Raw genomic sequence first — 10084 nt, 5'->3', positions numbered from 1 at the left:
AACTACAACTTGTCTTTTACCTCGGACATCAGCAATTCACATCCCACCTTTCTTGATGTAGCAATTGATGTCAACAATGGAGAAATAGAAACATCTTTGTTTAGGAAGCCCACAGCAGGCAATACAGTGCTGCATGCTCACAGTCATCATCCACCACATCTAATCCGAAGCATCCCCTATGGGGAAATGCTGAGGATTAGACGAGCATGCAGCACTGAAGCCCAAAACAAAACAGCGCAAGAAGCATGCAGACTGCGATTTTTGGCCCGTGGCTACCATGAAAAAGTAGTCGCGTCAGCAATAAGAAAAGCCAATGCCACACCCCGTTCTGAAGCCTTAATGCATAAGAGGTTGCACAATTCCATCACGACTACGGTGAAACAACCTGTCAGACTTATATGGTCTTTTAACAGCCAAAATGGGGCTTTACGTAGGATCGTGAACAAGCATTGGGACTTGGTTAAATGTGATCCGATCATTGGTAATAGCATGCCCAAAAAACCGGCAATAACTTACCGGAAAGCCTTTTCACTACAGGACGCACTTGGGAAATCGAGTGGTTGGGTAAGATTGGCTGGCAGGCAGTAAAGGCTTCAGGAAGTGTGCCTCATGCAAAGCCTGCATACACGGGGTTAATAAGACAGAATACTGTACCCCCTTCTCCAATGCCCCCTGTAAGATCAACAAAAAGCTCACATGTAAAAGCGACTTCTCAGTATACGTGCTGGAATGCCCGTGTGGGTTAAGATACGTGGGTAGTTCCAAACTACAGGTACATAAAAGGGTCTTACAACATCTAAGGGCCATAAAGACCAATGACCCGGTGTATCCTGTGGCCAGGCACTTCAGGGAAAAGCATAATAGCAACAGTGCATTACTGAAGTATTATGCCATTGACTCCATCGCACCTATGAGAAGGGGTGGCAATAGGAAGCTGCATTAAGGAGATTGGAAACGAGGTACATCCTCATGCTAGACAGCAAGACACCTAATGGGCTTAATGCATCGGAAGATTTTTACACCTGTCTTTAGATTATCCTTTATTTCTCCTAAAGTTGCATGTTTGTTCCTTCATGACAACACAGTTTAGTTATTTCAAATAATCGCGCTAAACGGCTATTTGTATGTATTTCCAGCTTGGCCGCAGCGGTTTTTTGACCCCCTGTTTTTCATTCATTGTTGTCATAGTGTCCAAGAAGATGCTCAGAGATCCTATCACTTCAATAGACAGACTTGATTAGTATCAATTTAACATCTGTGATATAGTTGTACCAATATCAAGTTGCCTGTCTTTTTTAACCACATTCACTTAGCACTTTATGTTCACAGTTAGTTATTTAGCAATCAACGTGGTGATTTTACTACTTTTCTATGCCAGCCCGATTTGTTACATTTGTCTACATGTTACCGAAGGGTTTTAATCTTTTTGTCACTAATGAATTCTAATGAATTCTTTGATTGATGATCCCTACAATATAAAATATTCTGGTAAAACATACTGGTCTCAATGTCTATACAAGTTGAGTAAATAGTAATGGCCTTGTTGTAAAGTATGGATTTAGCCATACATAAGTTATATGATGTATAATTGGGCCCTGCATTTGCACATGTATTTACTGTTCAATATGTTTATATGTGCTTAGACAAACCTAGACCTGTTTGGTTTATAAATGGATTTAACCAGGTATTGCATTGTTTGCACGTAACTATGGGTTTTACATATTTCAAGGATTTATCCTAACACTGGCATTTTTGTTAAGGTTACGGTGTATGTTGAATTTCAAACATTTTTAACATGTAGTATGTTTACTATGTCCATTACACCGTTGTAAATACCGCTATGTTGATTGGCTAACGCTAAATGCACTTGCACTTTAAAATTCTGCTGTTTCCCTTTGGAACACCATGTGACCAAGGCCTCTGGGAGGCCGAAACATTATGCTGTCTGTGTGTTGCGGAATAAATTAACTCACGGAAAAACTATATATATATCTGCAAATACCTCGCAGCAGCGACGCTTCCCTGGCGAAACACGAGGCAAGGACCATCTTTTTTCAGCATTCTTATTTTATTCAGCCATTAGACAGGTAGTCATAACGCGTTTCGGCCGTCCCAGCGGCCTTGGTCACATGGAATATATATATATATATATGAAAAACTCTCGCCATACACACCCTTCCATTCACGGAAAAAATGACGATGAGTGGACCCATGTACTGGTACAATCCTCAGTGCTTTATTGGTGCTATTGGTGCATAAAATTTTGCCAGCAGTCCGCCATGATGTGTTTCGCCTCCACCCAGAGGCTTGATCACATGACCCTATATATATATATATATATATATATATATATATATATATATATATATATATATATATATATATATATATATATTACCTACTGGCGGTCGCCAGTAGGTATTTATAGTAGTTATAGTAAGGACCTAATACCCATTGGAAATCTGCAACATTCTATTTGGAATAACTTTGGCGCCGGTTGACAAATCTTCGCGAAATTTTCAAAACTTGTGGCCCGCTCTAGTCCGCTCCTATCCTGAAAGTCTTGGGGTGATTTGTCAAGCGGGGGCCAAGAAAAAAGGGGTTCCCAAAATGTGTTTTTCCCATGCAGTTTCCATAGGAAGCTTTAGTCGTAGCTACAGCCCGAACTGCTGAACGGAATGACACCAAATTTGACAAAGAGGTAGCCCTTGGTTCAGAGTTGTGCCTTTTGGTTAAAAGGTGTAAATCCGTTCAGTGGTTGCTAAGAAAATCAAAAGTAAAATCATAGTGATATCTATTGGCTTTCAACACCCCAAACCAGTAAGTGTTGGCAGCCATCTTGTGCCTCTGTAGAATCGAGGCAAAAAAAGCTGAAAAAAACATAAAAACGCAAAAAGGGAGAAGGGTAGAAACACCCCGACCCCCTAGGCCTGCTTAGGGGTCCCACAAGGACTCCCAGGACCCCCCCAACACAGGGTGCGTGGATTCTGCAGATACAAAAAAAATTAAGCACGGGCTCCCGCGCTTCGATGCTAATTAGCCCCCTGGGACAGCCATGCCCCGGGGCAAAGTATGAATAATTGTGGGGGGCACACGCCCCCCCACAACCCCAGGGACCGACATCCCCGGGGCTTAATAGTTTAATGTTGGGGTGCCTTTAAGACCCCCCGATCACCGGGGACCACCACATCATGGAGCTAGCCTTAATTGACATTGCAGGGGGCACACTGCCCCCCGCAGCCCCGGGAAGCACCACCTGGGACTTTATTTAAATGAAGAAAATACCCTGTGTGGGGGTGCTCAATCCCCCCACATGCACGGGGACCGCCACCTCCCTGGGCTCAAAATATTTAAATAGGGGGGTCCATGACAGACCCCCCAGCCCCGGGGACCATCACCCCTGGGGCTTTTGAAAATGGTGAAAGGGAGCCGCCCCAGAGCCAATGATGGCCCTTGGGACTGCCACCCCACAGGGCCAGCTCCTGCAGCGTCCTGGGGTGCCCATCCCGGGACACTGTAGTTTGCAATGACAGGGCGTGAGCCTCACTGCTCCCACCCTGTCATTGCAAACTGCTTTGCTTCATTGAAGCGAGAGCAGGGGAACCTGCTCTTGCTTCAATGAAGCAAAGCAGATTGCTTTTCCACATGGGGAGCAGCATGTTAGGTGCTCCCCGTGTGGAAAGGCAATGCCGGCTCCCACAGGAGGTGGGGAGCCGGCTGGGACCGTGGGGGGATTGGGACCCCCCACGGCCCCCAACGAGAGGCCAGGCCTGGGGAATGGGGTCCCTGGGGCAATAAGTGGCCCGAGAGGTGGGCCACGCGGCCCCCCCAAAAAAATAAAAATAAATGAGGTAGAGCCCTGGGGGATGGGGTCCCCGGGGCTACAAGAAGCTACAGGAGGGGGGCCACGCAGCCCCCTTCCTTGGTAGGAATAAAAAAAATTAATTGGCCTCGGGAGAGGGGCCAACGTGGTTCTCTTCCCAATTAAAAATTAAATAATTAAGGTTCAGGCTCTGGGGGATGGGGTGTCCAGGGCCTAAAAAACAGTAAAGGAAGGGGGGCACAAGGCCCCTTTTAAAAAAGAAAAAAATCTGCATCGCGCTGGAGGCCCCTCCCCCTACCACCAACACTATGCAAACGCGCCCTGTGGTGCATTTTAAGATGAGGATTTTTTTTCCCCTACAGAGGGTCCCTGGGGGCTAACTAGCCCTCCAGATACCTCCAGTTAGCACCACAGGGCTAAGTTGCAGAGAGACGGTCTGAGGCCACACCCCTTTTTACACCTCTCTAGAACGCAGCTCCGTGGTGCTTACTGGATGTACATGGTGGGCTAGTTGGCCCCCAGGGACGCTTAGGATTGAAGAGGAATTAATTTCCCAACGTAAAAGGCGCCACAGGGCGTGTTTGCACACATGCCCCTTTCTTCACCATTGTGCAAAAGCACCCCCTGGTGAATTGTAAGTTGGGGAATTAATACCCCTTCAATACTGATGGTTCCAGAGGGCCAACTAACCCACCAGGTTTCTTCAGTATGCGCTAGGGAACTGACTTGTAGACAGGTGTTCAGAGACCATGCCCCTTTTTACACCTCTCTGCTTAGCAGCTTTGTGGCGCTTACTGGAGGTACCTAGTGGGCTAGTTTGACCCTAGGGACCCTCAGGAATAGAAGGGGAATTAATCCCCTAATTTAAAACACGCCATGGGGCGCGTTTGCACAGTAGGGAAGGGAGGGGATGGGGCCTCAGGTGAAGCGTGCAAACACGCCCTGTGGCGTGTTTTAAGTTGGGGAAATAATTCCCCTTTCTTCAATTCTGATGGCACATGGGGTCTAACTAGCCCACCAGGTGCTTCCAGTAAGCGCCACTGCACTGCATACCAGAGAGGTGGTCCAGGCTCTGGTCCTTTTTACACCTCTTTGCAATGCAGCTCTGTGGTGCTTACTGAAGGTATCTAGTGGGCTAGTTGGAACCTAGGGACCCTCAGCATTCAAGGGGAGTTAATCTCCCAAATTAAAATGGCCACAGAGCGGGTTTGCACAGTGGTAAAGGGAGGAGACGGGGCCTGAGGTGATGTGTGTAAACACGCCCTGTGGCACATTTTAAGTTGGGGAATTAAGTTCTCTTTAATCTTGAGAGTACATGAGTCCAACTAATCCACCATGTACCTCCACTAAGCACCAGTTGCGTTACAGAGAGGTGGTCTGTGCCAATTCCCCATTTTGCACCTCTCTGCAATGCAACTCTGTGGCACTTACTGAACATTACTGGTGGGCTAGTTGGCCTCCAGGGAACCTCAAGATTCAAGGGGACTTTATCCCCCAACTTAAAACGCCCACAGGTCGTGTTTGCACACATGTCATCTCAGGCCCTCCGACCCTTCACCAGTGTGCAAATGCACCCTGTGGCACATTTGAAGAGGTAGTTTTAATTCCCCTGCCCTATTATATACTAGGGGCTTAAAGAGGAGGTCATGCTAATAACAGGGGTAGCCCAACGCATAGTGTTCCCTAGTGTATGTAGGTGTTTTAACTTTATTTTTAAGTGTCTTTTAGCATAGGACCTTCTCTAGGACTGGTTAGTCAGAGTCAGTTACCACAAGTACCCATCTGAAAACGTTGAGGGTACAGGATGATTTTGCAACAAGGCCTCATTCTGCTCCTCTGTTTGTTCTTTCTGCACGTCTTCCTGAACTTTTCTTCATCTTTGAGGACTTCTGTTGCGTTTTTCTGCATTTCTTTTTCTTCTTTCTTTGTGTTCTTTCTTCCTACTTCACATGTCCTACCTCTGTAGGCATGGTTAGAAACTAGCATTTAAAAAAAACCTTTGAAATTCACTGAAAAAAACATAGATTTCAGTCACATTATAGTTTGGAATTAGCATTTAAAAACCCTTAGAAATTGCTGAAAAAAACATAGGTTTCAGGAGCGTTATAGTTAGTTAGGGGCGTTATAGTTAGTTGGACATTTCACTTGTACAAAGCCATTGAAATCCCCCCGTTATAGTTAGTTCAGCTAACTATAACTTGCACGCCCGCAATGCACTGCTGATGACGTCACATATTACATCACTCATGACATGGTCAGTGACATCACTCATGATAACACTGATGACATCTCAAATGACATCTCTGATGACAATTTCTAAGGTTTTTTAAATGCTAATTCCTAACTATAACGTGATTAAAAGTTATGTTTTTTTCAGTGAACATATATATACACACACACACACACACACATATACATACATACATATATACGTATATACATATATATTATAAAAGCCCGTACAAAATCTAGATTATCACTATTGCCAACTGACAGAGGAACAGAAGATGAAATAAGTGAAGGGGAAGAAGCAAAGAGACTGATTACAACCTATAGTGCGCAAGAATGCAAAACCAGAGCCATAGTGAATACAAATTGGCCCATTGTTTTGACGGATAACATCTTAAATTAAAAGTTACCAGACAAACCAGTTGTAACATTCAGAAAATCTCAATTGATGGCTACTCACCTATCTAAAACTAATGTTGAAGGAGCCTCTATAAAAACCTGCCTATCAACTAAACAGGGCTTCTTCAAATGCATTACATGTCATGCTTGTAAATTTGGTATAAACACTTCAAAATACAGCACTGCGTTCAGAGACAAGGAATTTGACATTAAGGGCAAATACAATTGCCGCACGAATTTCGCAGTTTACGTTCTCAAGTGCCCCTGTGGGCTTAGGTATGTGGGAAGTACGAAGCTCCAGGTGCACGTTAGAATATTACAACACATTAGAGCAAGACATTTTAAATCTGTCCATAATAAGGATATCATTTGTTCATCCTATTATCTAATCAACTCTGTTCCCATACCACGTAGGGAAGGCAATATGGAACAATTGTTGAAACAATTAGAAACAAGATACGTTTTAAATTTGGATAGTAAATATCCAAATGGTCTCAACAATACGGAGGATTTACATACTTTCCTTTAAACATTTGACTGTAATTTATCACTTAATCATGTTTAGGAGACCTTTTAAGAAACTTGTAACATCTATTCACTCTTACAGGCGTGTATTGGGTGAGGCCTCCTAATAACGTTGATTCTTTGAAGAACAACTATATATGATATGGGGTATTTACAATGTATTTAACCCTACCATACAGCCTTCTGTTCTAAATTTGATTCATTGGTTTTAAAACTATCTTTCTTTTATAATTTTTTGCACATACAATCAGCACTAAGCACTTTGGTAATTTCTTATGGAATCATATGAGTATGGATTAGACATATAGAGTTTTATACTTGGGATCAAGTATTTATAGAGATTTCAAAAATGGAATTTTTAGTTTTGATAAATTATTAAATAGTTTGGTTTGAGGAAATTCTAGGCAGCTATATATGTTTAGGCTTATTTTTGCACAGATGTGACTGCATTGAGGCAGTAAATTTGCACGATGAACGGTTAAACACGATCATCATGTTGAAATTTTGCATATTTTGCACAGAAGAATGGACTTATCTTTATAGATTGGCCCATTGAACTTATAGCTTTATTTTACACAACACGTCAGCATTCATGCTGTTATTTGCACATTGATTCACCAATGTGAACCAAAAGAAGGTGATAATTGAGTTTTTTGCACAAATCATATTAGTATTATGTGATTTTTTTTAAATGAGCTCTGTGTTAAGTAATATGTATTATTTATTGCACAATTTTGTAACAATATTTATTGCTAAATTTGCACATATAACTAAGCATTTATGCTGCTATACTCCAAAAATATTAACAATGGCAATGTTTATTTCTGTCAAGAATTGTAAGATACAAACTACGTAAAAAAACGATAATCCAAAAGGATATGAGATTCCGTGAAATTGCTTGTTTTGCACAGAAGTATTTTTTCACTGTTTATGGTCACGTGGTTATGAAATGCGAAACAAAAACGTGTATATATAAATCAATATGTACTGCATGCCCGTTATGTGAACAAGGGTACTCTTTACCCGAAACGGGTCATGCTGAGTGAGAAGGAGGGATAATAAACCTACCTGCGAAACTCCATACTGCCTGGTGGTCCGTTGTTTCTGTGTTGCCGTCCTGGAGAGACAGAAAGTATCTGTATATATATATATATATATATATATATATATATATATATATATATATATATATATATATATATATATATATATATATATATATATATATATATATATATATATATATATATATATATATATGTAATTTGGCAACAACAATAACAACCACTTCAGTTGTATCAGTCCCCAAAATTCTTAATACAGGTACATATTGTCTAACTCCCAGGAGCTGACATACTGGTTTAATCCATTTTCCACAATGGGATGCGTAAGATTTCTAAAAAAATACAAAGGGATGCAGTATTTAAAGGTCTGCTTTACAAAACAGACACCAGCTGTTGCTATAGCTGAGTCCACCCTATTTTACACAAAACTATGGAAAAGTAAAATGCCACATCTAAATTTGAGGTAAAGATACTTGGCTAAGCATCCAGGGATCATATCACAAAACGGTTCAAACACAAGAATTATTTTAAGATCTAAAAAGGTATGAGTCAGCCTGCCCGATTCAAATCTTTTTAAATCCTCCTACCACACATATGCTTTAAATTGCTTTTTAATAATGTTTTAGAAATTAGCCTTGCTTCATCAGGAGATTCACATAGGGAGGGCAGACACATTTTCTAAAACATAGTTTTAGTTTTAATATAGGCTACCCAGGGGATCTTGATATGGCCATTAAGCCATTAAGCCTTATATGCTGCCTTAGAGAGAGCTCAAAGATCCAGTTCCTTAATAGACTATAGATAGACCATAGTCTGTGCCAATACAATAATGGTCTTGTCATCACAGAGTGGTTGATCGGATAAATTCCCAAATCCAAAACTTGAAGGAGTCACAGCACACTCTGTGGAAGGTTAAGTATCACACAAGTGAAACATTTTTTGGCCCTGACATGTTCATCAACCTTTTCATATCCCCTCAGCTTCCACCCATACAATGCTGAACGTATTTACCTAGTCATTAAAAATCTCTACCGCTGGAGCCAAGATTTCTTCAACATTCTTGTCACAGCTCTTGCCCACCCAAGGCTAGCTTAAGTGTGTTATTGTCACTATCGTGGTGATCTATAACCACCCTGTCCACCAGGCATGGCCACATTAAAATTAATAGGAATATCTTATCAAATTGTTCATTGTATTGAGCCTCTTGAAAGCATGAGCACCTGCCTGGTGGCACACTGTCCTGCCATTACATACTTCTAAATCTGCACTCAGGGATAAACTCATGAATTGATTAGCAACCACTGAATACCTTTTAATTGGGTTGAGATCCAGCGGGCAAACACTTAAGAGTGCATCTTCTTCCTCTGTTCAAAGCAATAATGCTGTCTGCATTGTCACGAGTTGGAAGCCTTATTTCAACATAGTCATTCTCTCCAGCTGGAGTTGCCCAGTGTCGAGTTCCAACAGTATACTGGCGAATGACTGACAGACATTTTCGAACATTGAAGAACAATGGATCACTTTGTTTAACAAAGACTTGTGGTCTTCTCTAACCCCTTCCAGCAATATGGCCACATTATGCATATAGATGGTACCACCTATTCCTAAACTGTCCTCCCGTGAAGATATTAACAATACTAGAGAGACACAGGTACTCTCGGATTGGCTGTTGCATATCTCCTCCATACGACCAGGCCTAATATGTAAACCAGAAGTAGGATTCACAGTTCCTGTATGCCCTGGAATGAGTTGCATTGGAGCAGGACAAGTGAGAGGAAAACTGTTTTGATGCCTGTCAGCCTTAGATGACACACTCAACCCCTGACCTATCACCCGGTGGTACTATAGAAGGATAAAGCCCAGAGCTATTGCAGGGAGCAGAAGCAGTGAGCGTTGAGAGACCTGAGAGGAGGCTAATACATTTTGTGGTGTCAAACATGTCGTACACGATAGTTGAAAATTGGCAACGGCCTGCAATTGGAGTTAGGGGATAATTATCAAATATTGATCCGATAAAAGTTTAATCTTCATTAATAATTTCTTG

The sequence above is a fragment of the Lissotriton vulgaris genome, chromosome 3_1, assembly GCF_964263255.1.
Source record: "Lissotriton vulgaris chromosome 3_1, aLisVul1.2, whole genome shotgun sequence".
Classification (NCBI taxonomy): Eukaryota; Metazoa; Chordata; class Amphibia; order Caudata; family Salamandridae; genus Lissotriton; species Lissotriton vulgaris.
Note: the sequence above shows the minus strand (reverse complement) of the source record.